The following is an 11,571-nucleotide window of genomic DNA, read 5'->3' on the forward strand; positions in this document are numbered from 1 at the left end:
CACTTTCTAACACCATACATAAAAATAAACTCAAAAAGGATGAAAGACCTAAATGTGAGACAGGAATCCATCAAAATCCTAGAGGAGAACACAGGCAGCAACCTCTCTGACCTCGGCTGCAACAACTTCTTGCTAGACACTTCTCCAAAGGCAAGGGAAACAAAGGCAAAAATGAGCTATTGGACCTTCATCAAGATAAAAAGCTTCTGCACAGCAAAGGAAACAGTCGACAAAACTAAAAGGTAACCTTTGGAATAGGAGAAGATATTTGCAAATGACATATCAGATAAAGGGCTAGTATCGAAAATCTATAAAAAACGTATCAAACTCAACATCCAAAAAAACAAAAAGTCCAGTTAAGAAATGGGCAGAGACATGAACAGACATTTCTGCAAAGAAGACATCCAAATGGCCAACAGACACATGAAAAAGTGTTCAATATCACTAGCCATCAGGGAAATCCAAATCAAAACCTCAATGAGATACCACCTCACACCAGTCAGAATGGCTAAAATTAACTCAGGAAACAGATGTTGGCGAGGATTTGGGAGAAAGGGGAACCCTCTTACACTGTTGGTGGGAATGCAAGCTGGTGCAGCCACTCTGGAAACAGTATGGAGGTTCCTCAAAAAGCTAAAAATAGAACTACCCTACCACCCATCAATTGCACTACTAGGTATTTATCCAAAGGAGACAAATGTAGTGATCCAAAGGGGCACATGCACCCCAGTGTTTCTAGCAGCAATGTCCACAATAGCCAAAGTATGGAAAGAGCCCCCAGATGTCCATCGACTGATGAATGGATAAAGAAGATGTGGTATATATAATATTTATATAAATATTATATAATAGAATATTACTCAGCCATTAAAAAGAATGAACTCTTGCCATTTGCAATGACATGGATGGAACTAGAGGGTATAATGCTAAGCAAAATCAGTCAGAAAGGCAAATACCATATGATTTCACTCATGTGGAATTTAAGAAACAAAGTAGATGAACATAAGGGAAGGGAGGGAAAAATAAAATAAGACAAAATCAGAGAGGGAGACAAACCATAAGAGACACTGAACTCTAGGAAACAAACTGAGGGTTGCTGGAGGTAACTGGGTGATGGGCATTAAGAAGGACACGTGATGGGGGCGCTTGGGTGGCTCAGTCGGTTAAGCGACTGCCTTCGGCTCAGGTCGGGATCCTGGAGTCCCTGGATCGAGTCCCGCATCGGGCTCCCGAGTCCTCTCGACAGGGAGTCTGCTTCTCCCTCTGACCCTCCCCCCTCTCATGCTCTCTCTCTCTCATTCTCGCTCTCAAATAAATAAATAAAATCTTAAAAAAAAAAAAATCTCACTAGGGAGACTGTGGACGTGGTGCGTTTGCCTTATGCTGGCAATTTGATGGGGGCGGGGCAGAAAACAGCCCTCGCAGGTACACCTGCCTGGTCCTCCTGCTGCTCGAAGGCGGAGCAGGGAAACCTTTTCTCACGGTGCTTTCCAGTGTTTTCGCGGAGGGATGGAAAAGCAGGGCCGGGATGCGACCCGCGCGCACGACGCCCCGGGCCCGCGGGCCCCCGGGCCGGGCCGCAGACGAAAACCTGCTCTACCGGGAGTGGGGTTCGAACCCACGCGGGCGCACGCCCATTGGATCTTAAGTCCAACGCCTTAACCACTCGGCCATCCCGGTGGCTGGGCTCTCGCCCCCGGCAATTAGGCTTTTCTTCGATCCAGTGTGCTGGCGCTGCGCGTGAAGGCAGCACCGAGTTGTTCCTGTTTCCGGGGACCGGCACGAGGAGGGCTGTGCTAGAGAAAACGGAGCACGCCTCTCGCGCTCTGGAAGGCGCCCGCTTCCCCCGAGCTCCCCTCGCTAGGTCAGCGCCTGCGTTTCAGGGAAATCGCCCTTCTTCTTTGATACGAAAAGGAAAACGCGTGCGCAGGGACAGAGAGGGGAGAAAGGCGGGCCTGGGCGCACCTGCTTCCTCTGCCCGCGGCCGACGCCGCCCCGGTTCCGCCGGGAGGCCGCAGGCTTTTCCTGCTCTCGCCACCGCCCTGCAGAGCCCCCGGGCCGGAGGCTGCAGGGCTCGCCCCGAGGGACGGGGGTGAAAACGAGCCGGCCCTGGGGGCGGGGTGGGAATCCCAGGGACACAGTTGGAAGTCGTGGCTTTGATTTTGATGACAGGACGCTCTCCCCGACACCCGGTGTCCGCAAAGGAGCGCACCGAGCTCAGGGCGGGCTGCAAAGACAGTAGGACCCCCCGCACTCCGATATAGGGTGCACCGCAAGAATCCAGCCAGCACCCTCCGCTAACACGTCAACCGTGTGTGACTGCAGCCAAGGGCGCCAAGAGTGGTCGTGGGGACTTTAAGAATCCGTGAAAGAAGCTCCCAGATGGGGCACCCGGGGTCTCCGGAGGACACGGAGCTGAAATGAAATCCTGTAGCACAGGCTGGAATACAATTAATTAATTGACATAACAATACCGAGCCCCTCGTGTGTGACAGGGGCGCAGGGCGCCTCAGGCAGCCGAGGGAAGGCACCGCCGGATGAGGGGGTTATGTCAGGGGTACAAGACAAGCAGAGGGTCCGAAGATGACTCTTCCCAGAATCTCAGTTGATGAAGAAGCCCAACCCTCATTTTGAATGTTCAGCCCGACTGGGTCCCCATCCAGATCTTTCTCTTTGCCTGACAAATTCAGGTACAAGGAATGGCCCCCATAGGTGCGGTGATTGTCCCGCTCTGGGTTCTGTCTCTGGCCAGATCAAGGTTCAACTCCTAGAAAGGAGACGTTGCCTAAGAGAGTCCTGCACCGCCCAAGCCCTGAAGGAAACCCAGATCTCCCAGTGCTGGGGTGAGAACCGGGCTGGGGATGGGGTTGCGCATGACTGCAGGGTTCCAGAAGAAACAAATCAGAGATAGAGTCCATCAGGTATAGACAGATACAGAGGTTTCCAAAATATTCCATTACTGTTGTTCTTCACATGGGCTACACAGTAGAACCAGCCAGTAAGTTTAGTTCTTAAGTGTGACAGTAAAGAATAAAGCTACCAGAAGTATATGAAGGAGAATATCCTCATGTGCCAGTGAGCAGAGAACTTTTAAAACCTTCAAAAGCACAAACAACAAAGAAATACAAGTCTAGTATTTGCTTCCATTAAAATGAAGAATATGTAAAATAAAGGCCATAATAGAAACATCAATAGATAAATGTGATCATGGGAGAGTATATTTAAATTGTCCCCAGATAGCAGGGGTGAGATGGATAATTAGATGATGTAATAGCAAGAAGCCATGAAAAGCAGCAAGATCAAAAGGAAATGGACAAAGGATAGGACAAGTAATTTAGGAGAGAGATATATGAAAGCTAACAAATATTATGCAAAAATTTCCCAATTCATTAATCACCACAGAAATAAAAAATAAAAAGAGACAGAACTCTACCGCCATTCGATTGGCAAAAGTAAAAAGCGGAGTAAAACCCATTATCGTAGGACTAGGAATTAAAGAACCCTCGAATCCTGCTGGTAGGATCTGAAATCGAGGACGTCCTCCTGGAGAACTTCTGACTCTGGGGGGGGGCTGTCCCCGTTCTAGCTCGGAGCTACTCTGCTCCTGCTTCTGAATCTTCCCCGACTCTTCCCACCCCTCAAATCCTACCCGAGACACAGGATACACGGAAGGAAGTTAGTGTCAGCAATGGGTGCGTCTTGTGAAACTGGAAGAAACTTTGCTTTTCATTATTAGGCAGTGTAAATGCATACTTTAGAATAGCATGCACGTTCATCTGTAGTGACAGAGAACGTGACCATGGAGCAACACGGATGGAACTTCAAGTTCTAACACTGTGGCAAAGGAGCTCTGTCAACAGATGGCGCCTTCTGTTTCCACCTGAGAAGCATTCACGGGGGGAGGCATTGCCCTCCTCTGTGCACAACGAGGATGCTAGACACAAATATGGGACCAGTGGGATATGTTCTGACCCTTGCTGTCAGCGCAGGACCTTGGTCCCTGACCGGAGCGCAACAGAAGCGATGAGCCTTACACAGGTTTTAGCTTGTTGCCTAGAGGCAGTTTCTAGGCCTCCGCAGCCCCGGGGGCCGGGGGGGGGGGGGCGGGAATCTGAGCCAAGCAGCATCGCTGAACTGGGGGCAAAGATAGCATTTCGGGGAGGCCAGTGCACTTGGCTTATTTGGAGCAGAGTAGCAGAGAGGAGAAAGCTGCAGAGAGAGACAGGGAGAGAGGGAGGCCCAGTGGTGGCCGAGGGCCTTTCTTGCACCTTCAGTGGAGTTCTGGTTCATGATCAAGTGGGGTTAAAACTCCAGGGGCTGCAGAAAGAGCCCCTGGAAAAAAGCAAGCTGCTTACGAAGTGCTGGAAAGAGCTCCCAGCAGCTGCCCTGAAGAGACACACTTCCTGCACCGTTTCCGAATGCGGACCGCAAACCTCCCGGCGGCCAGTGTAGCCAGAGACTTCTGGTCAATGGCGCCGGCTTGCTCAGCCTTTCCTGCTGTTCATCGTCAGACGGGAGATGGGAGATTTAAGCTAAGGGAAGAACTGTTCAATACAAATGAGCGAGAGCTTACAGGGTTCGAAAGAAGAAGCTGTTTCTTTTTCCCAGCGGCTCCAGGTGAAAGCCGACGCTAAGATTAAGAAATGCCCTTCAGGCACACATTGTGAGATCTTCTGTTGGCCATGCCAAGTGAGTCCAGGTGATCTCTCCGCAGAAAACCCGGGCCTGCCCTGCGTATCCCAGCCGCAAACCCACAAATCGGAAGGGTGGGCCCGCCAGCACCTTTATAGGAAGCCAAGGTAAACAAGGGCTTATATTCATCAGGTTTGCGAATGCAGTTTTTATTTAATACAGGTTGGAAAACTTTTTCTTCAGTGGGCCAGACAGGAAATATTTTAGGCTTTGTGGCCACACAGGGTCTGTTGAAACGACTCACATCTCCTGTTGAAGCAGGGAAGTGGCCACAGATAATAGGAGAAAAGTGTGGCTATGTTCCAATAAAACTGTATAAAAACAGGGAGCTGGCCAGATATGGCCTGCGGGTCAGAGTTTGCGGGCTCCAGATCTAAGGGAAGACGCTCCAACAGCGTTCGTGACATCACAGGGGTGTCAAGAGCGCAGCGGTGACACTGACGGCTGGAACGCAAAGGGAAGGAGGACAGCACGAAATGAAAAGAGGACCCTGAGCCTCCCGGACTGCGATGGGAAGGAGACTTAGTAAGAGAAATGTCGTGTGAACAGGATGGATGATTGGGAGGGTGAAGCCAAGAGTCCAGGAGGACAGTTCCCAGACAGTACGACTGCGTCCCAATCAAGTGGCAGCATGTGCCCGCCCACTGGCTTCTGGAATTGCTGTAGATCAGTGTGTCCCTGGTTGTGTTCTCTCTGCCTGGGAGGGTGTACAGAGCTTAGCCGCTGCTTCCTAGGCCTGTCTGTGGGAAGACACGTGACTTGTACCTTCAGGCCATAGCTGTTCCAGTCACGAAGAATCCTGCTCGAGCATTCCCACCGAGGAATTTCGTCTGAGCCTTCCCCCGATCTAGATGATGCCATCCTGGATTTCACGTTGATGTTACAAAGGAATCCGACTGGGAGGGAGGGAGTATATTTTGGCATGTGGGAGAGACAGCATCATTGGAGGTCAAAAGTTAGGGGGACATAGGGATAAAGTCAGGGCTTCGTTTCTACTACCACTCACCCACAGAGTTGGAAGGGCCGGCTCACTGCTGGTCCTAAGGGATGTGATGGGTCTCAGCACCAAGCAAGATGGGCTTCTCAACCCGGTTCTCGTTCCACAGAGGGAGCATTCTTCTTTGGTTCTGACTGGGGTCCAGGTTCACCTTCTTGCTAGATCCTAAAGAAATTGCTGAAATAAGAACACAGATTAAGGTGTGAAATTTTTAAAACAATATGTGACAAGAGAAGACAGACCATGGGGCTCCGTGGCTTAGTTGGTTAAAGCGCCTGTCTAGTAAACAGGAGATCCTGGGTTCGAATCCCAGCGGGGCCTCTCCCTTTGTGGTTTTATGAAAACTTGGGTTCATAGCTGATTGAAACCTCAACACCAGTCTTACCCCTCTGAGGCACTTTGTAGAAGAGCTAGAGAATTATTCACCATGAATTAGCAAGGTCGATGCTATGAACTAGACTTGAGCTATAGTTTCCTAGTTTTAAACTTGTGTAGCTACTCTCCACATTTCCTAAGAAACGTGCAGTCTCCCTTCACATTTTGCTTTGAATATAATTCAAAAAGACAAGAAAAAAGAGAGAAAATGTGCATATTGTATAAATTGAGTGCTGTAATATGATCCCTCCTTCTCCCATGATTCTGCATTCTAGGACATCACTGAATATTTTGAAAAGTAGAGCAAAATGATGGAATCTTGAAAGAGTAAGAATGATTAGTGATGAAACATATGGAAACAAAACACAAGGGAAAACAAGAAAGCTAAACAAGGGACGGGACCTGAAGGACTCAGATGAAAATAAAAGGCTGGAAAAAATGCGTCAAACCCTGCAATAAAGTTTTAATGCGCTAGTGGATCTTTTTCTTTTGATATTCTAGGGCGGGCCGTAAAGTATTACTATATTCGACAAACGCATCCCCTCACCCTCAGTAATGTGCGCGTTCCTGTCAAGCACAGGGTGGGCTCCTTCTCAGCTTCTTGCTCCTCCCTGTAAGGAACGCTGAACTCGGATGATTGCTCCTTTTGTGAGCTTCTGGGAGAACTTGTCTGTTACTTATGGTCCCAGTGCAAAATGAGAACGCAGGGCCTTTTGTTTAAAAGTTACTGAGATTTTCCAACCGGCCATCGCAGAACATTTACATCAAGGGTCTGGCCTAGTGCGCATGCAGAGGCTGCAGAGGCTGCTAGGGCGAAGCCAGCCCTCTCTGGGGGCGCATTTTTTTTTTTTCCCCCGCAAAGACTGGATTTTAAAGGACACCTAGAAGTGGAATGGAATCCCAAGTGATGGTCCATGACATCAAGTAGTTTTAGGAGAGAGCTCGAAGGTACTGACGCGGGAATGTTACACCATACAAACAAAACCTGTGAAAACAAACGTGGTGGAAGAATCTTCTCTCCAGCTGGAAGTTTTTCTGGCCCATGTTCTTTTCTCAAGCGACTCCTCCTTCCAGGTCGCGGTAAATGTCACCTGGCCTTGGCGGCAGGGCGCGCAGACACCTTGTCCCGGCGCGTCCCCCTGACTGTAACTTGGGCTGTGTTCCACGCAGCAAGGCTGCGCGCTGGATGCCCTTGGTAGGTTTGAATGCGAGGCCCAGAAGGGGTGAGAGGTGTCCACGGAACGCGCGATCGAACTGGGAGAGAGAAAAGCTCCCCCGCCGCGGGGCGCGCGTGTTTCCGCCCGGTCTCGAACCGGGGACCTTTCGCGTGTGAGGCGAACGTGATAACCGCTACACCACGGAAACCCCTGCGCGCGCCGGGGCGCTCTCCTCGGCTTCCTGCAGGCGCCCGCGCTGGTTCCTAAAACCCTGGGGCCTCCTCCCCACTCGGGTCTGTTGCGGAGTCATTGTCTGCAGCCGCATTTCCAAGCCGATCCAAACCAGCACCACGCCGAGGCCAGGAGCTATCCGACTCCCAGATACTCTTAAGTATTCAAGTTCTGGGAGCCTTCTGCTAAAACCATGACCAGCCCCAGAATAATCTCAAACATCCTGGCGCTGACCGAGCTTGCATCTTCCTCCTGCATCCCTCGGAATTCCTTCCCACCGGCTCACCCAGCGTGGAAATGATTGCCAAACTCTGCTGGGTTTACCTTCAGCCTCTGTGAAATGCCCCCCCCCCATTCTTTATGGGTCCCTAGTTCAGGCCCTTGATAGCTGTTCTTCCCCCTCTCCGCACAGCCCCCAGGCATGGCTCTCAGTCTATTCCCTGCCTACCTTGAAATTCAAAACTTCACTTCCTTTCATTAAATTCCGTAAACAGAAACCATTTTCTTTCCTAATATAGGTACTTATTATTTTTTAAGAGTTTTTTTTTTTTTTTTTTAAAGAGCTGTTTCAGGTTCACAGAGTAGAAGGTACAGACATTTGCTGAGAGTTCTTACCATGAAAGGAAGTTGGATTTTGTTGAATGCTTTTTCTACATCTTTTGATCTGATCATGTACTTTTCTCTCTTAGCCTATTGGTGTGATGGATTCCATTAAGTGAGTTTGAATGTTGAACCAGCCTTGCACACCTGGAATAAATCCCACTTGGTCGTGGGATATTCTTTTTCTACGTCATTGGATTAAATTTGCTACTATTTTGCTGTGGATTTTAGTATCTGTGTTCATAAGAGATACTGGTCTGGAGGCGTCTGTTCCTGTAATGTCTTTGTTTGATAGTGGTATTAGGGTAACCTGGCCTCATAGAGCACGCTTTGAAGTATTCCCTCTGCTTCTGTATTTTGAAAGAGATCATAGAGAATTGGTATAATTTCTTCCTTAAATGTTTGGCAAAATTCACCATGAACTTATCTGGGCCTGAAATTTCTGTTTTGGAATGTTATTAATTATTGATTCAATTTTTTAAATACGTGTAGGCTTGTTCAGATTATTTCTTTCTTCTTGTGTGAGTTTTGGCAAATTTTGTCTTCACAATTTCAATTGGTCCGTTTCATCTAGGTTATCCACACTGTGGGCATAAAGGTTGTTCATAATAGTCCTTTCTTATCCTTTAGTATGCATGGGATCTGTAGTGATGTCCCCTCTTTCAATTCTGATATCATTAATTTGTGTCCTCTCTCTTTCTTAGTTAGCTTGGTGAGAGGCTGATTGATTTTATTGATCTTTTCAAAGAACCAGCTTTGGTTTCAATGATTTCCCGTTTCTAATTTCTGCTCTAATTTTTCTTTCTTTCTTTCTTTTCTGCTTACTTTGGATAATTAGGACTTCTTTTTCTCCTTTCCTAGAATGGAAGCTTAGATGATTCATTTCAGATCTTTCTTCATTTCAAATATATGCATTCAATGCTATACATTTCCCTATAAGCATTTCTTTCACTGTATCAAAGAAATTTTGATAAGTTGTATTTTCATTATCATTTAATTAAAAATATTTTTAAATTTCTCCTGAGAATTTTTCTTTGACTCATGTGTTATTTAGAAGTGTGCAGTTTAGTCTCCAGGTATTTGGGGATTTTCCTGCTCTCTTATTGATTGCTACTTTGATTTCATTGTGGTCTGAGAGCAGATATGTATGATCTCAGTTCTTTTAAATGTGTTAAGGTGTGTCTTATGGCCCAGAATGTGGTCTATCTTGGTGAATGTTCCATTTGAGTTTAAGAATGTGTGTTCTGCTGTTGTTGGATAAGCTGTCTGGAGATGCTGATTTCGTCAAGGGAGAATCGAACCCCTTATCATTCTATAATGCTCCTTTCTATCCCTGATAATTTTCCTTGGTCTGAAGTTGGCTCTGTCTGAAATTAATATCATTACTCCTTCTTTCTCTTTACTAATGTTAGCATGGTATACCTTTCTCCATTCATTGACCTTTAGTCTATAAATGTCCTTATATTTAAAGTGGGTTTCTTGTAGACAAAATATACTTTAGTCTTGTTTCTTGGTCTACTCTGACAATCTCCGTCTTTTAATTGGTGCATTTAGACCATTGACATTTAAACTGATTCCTGATAGAGTTGGATTAAGATTTCCCATAATATTTCCCAAATTTTCTATTTGATGCCTTTATTTTTCATTCCTATTTTTGTCTTCTACTCTTTTTCTGTCTTTTGTGGTTTTAACTGAGCATTTTATATTATTTCATTTTCTCTCACTGACAGACTGAGCCCACAGCACACAGCGCTTCCGGTCTGTCCCCTCACACCTTGAATGACTCCAGAAAGAACTGCGCATCACAGACCTTATTTAAGAAGTCTCTAGGGAAAGCCAGACCCAACAGGGGAGGAAACGATAAGGGCAGTAGAGGGACCTCAGCAAGCCGTGAACACAGCATCACTCCTAGCCAGGTAAACGTAAAACCCCACACTGCAGGCCTGTTGACCTCAGTTACTTTCACCAGCACCCGTGTTTGGCTTTCAAAAAAATGACAAGTCATGCTGAAAGGCAAAAACACAATTTTTAGAGACAGAGAAAGCCTGAGATTTAGATTCTTAGCAGAAATTTTTGGAGTCATCAGACCAGGAATTTGAAACAACTATGACTAAGGTACCAAGGGCTTTCAGGGGAGAGAACGTTTTTCTTTCCCCTCTGAGGGTCCCTGGCTGGGTCTGGAAATTAGACTGACAGAGACTGACGCACAGGAGGAATGCACACACATTTATGAGTTTTACAGGGCGGGGGGCTCCCTAAGGAAGGAAGACTCGGAGACAGGGCTACAGCCGAGGGCTTTTATGCCGGGTTTGATGAAGAAGGCCAGAGGCCTTGCCTGGAGAGGAGCCAGGATAAGAATGATGGCGGACTTCTTCTCAGAAACCATGCAAGCACGAAGAGTGGAGTCAAATATTTAAAGCATTGAGAGAAACTACTACCAGTGTGGAATTCTGCTACAGTGAGACTATCCTTCAATGTGCCGAAGGAGACTTTGTCAGACCAACAAGAGTAGAAGGAATACATTGTCATAGATGGGCCTTGCAAGAAAAGTACTTCACAGGGAAGGCAGACGAAGTCTGCAGAAGCTACGGAAGAACACCCCAGAAGGAATACAGGAAGGAGATTGTGTCCAGGGACCTGGTGGGCAGTCTCCTGGGTCTCCCGAGGCCTCCAGGTCACAGGGACCCTGTGGGCCTCAGGGAGCAGGGGCTGGGTAACAACATGAGCTGCTGAGTCTCATCCCTAGACGGTAAGTGCCAGGCCCCCAAATCTGGTGGTCCCGGGTCACCTCTGGGGGGGACCTGGATCTGTGTTGCTGGGGATCCATCTTGTGCACTCGAATTCCTCAGCTTTCTCCTGTTTTGCAGTGTCTTCCTAACCTCCACATATCTGCCTCAGGCTGCCTGCGTGTTTCTTCAAGAAGGAAAAAACTCAGAAAGAATGGCTGGAGCCAGGGGTGGCAGGATGAGGCCAACCCCAAATCTGCCACTTTGGCATGCGGATTATTTTGAGCTGAAGGCACCGGAGGAGCAGCAAGAAAAGCTCTCTGCCCTCCCCCCATGGGCCTCAAAGCAGGACAGAAGTTTACAAAGGGGCCCATCCTCCCCTCTCCACCGGGCAAGACGGAAGTTAATCCCCAGGACAGCTCTAGACCCTTCTGATGGAGAAGGCACAACCTTAAATCTGCGTAACACACCTCCTGCTGCGTCCTGGGCTTGTCCGGGTCAACTCCCCGTGACTGGCCTCCCGCACACGCTTCTCTCTTTGTCCTTAGCGGACGCTGGTGCCTACAGAGTTCCCAGCCAAGGGCTTCCAAGAGTAGAGAGAATGATTTGCCCTCCCCTTCCAGAGTAACGGACACCCTATGTGCCCTGGGGCTGGGTCCACAGGTCCTCCGTGAAGGCGGAGAGACCCCTAGAAAGGCAGGTGCAGGAGCTGGTGACCCAGCGGAGGAAGGCTGCGCAGGGGCCGCGGGTGCGGGGGGCTGGAGGGCACGGGGGTCCGGGTGCTGGAGGGCCC

The 11,571-nt window shown here is 48.3% G+C and overlaps 1 protein-coding gene and 3 non-coding genes across 4 annotated transcripts in view; 2 read left to right on the plus strand and 2 right to left on the minus strand.

The window, feature by feature from the left end:
• LOC117997523 (histone H2B type 1-C/E/F/G/I) overlaps positions 1–11,571 on the plus strand; it is an 881,166-nt gene that overhangs the window by 800,131 nt on the left and 69,464 nt on the right. The gene's annotated exons all lie outside the window — the stretch shown is intronic.
• TRNAL-UAA lies at positions 1,598–1,680 on the minus strand. Its single transcript has one exon. It is a non-coding gene; the product is annotated as a tRNA-Leu (tRNA).
• Positions 5,937–6,010, plus strand: TRNAT-AGU. The gene has a single exon. It is a non-coding gene; the product is annotated as a tRNA-Thr (tRNA).
• Positions 7,357–7,429, minus strand: TRNAV-CAC. Its single transcript has one exon. It is a non-coding gene; the product is annotated as a tRNA-Val (tRNA).

This window comes from Mirounga leonina, unplaced genomic scaffold, assembly GCF_011800145.1.
Source record: "Mirounga leonina isolate KUSES-001 unplaced genomic scaffold, KU_Mleo_1.0 Mir_366, whole genome shotgun sequence".
Lineage (NCBI taxonomy): Eukaryota > Metazoa > Chordata > Mammalia > Carnivora > Phocidae > Mirounga > Mirounga leonina.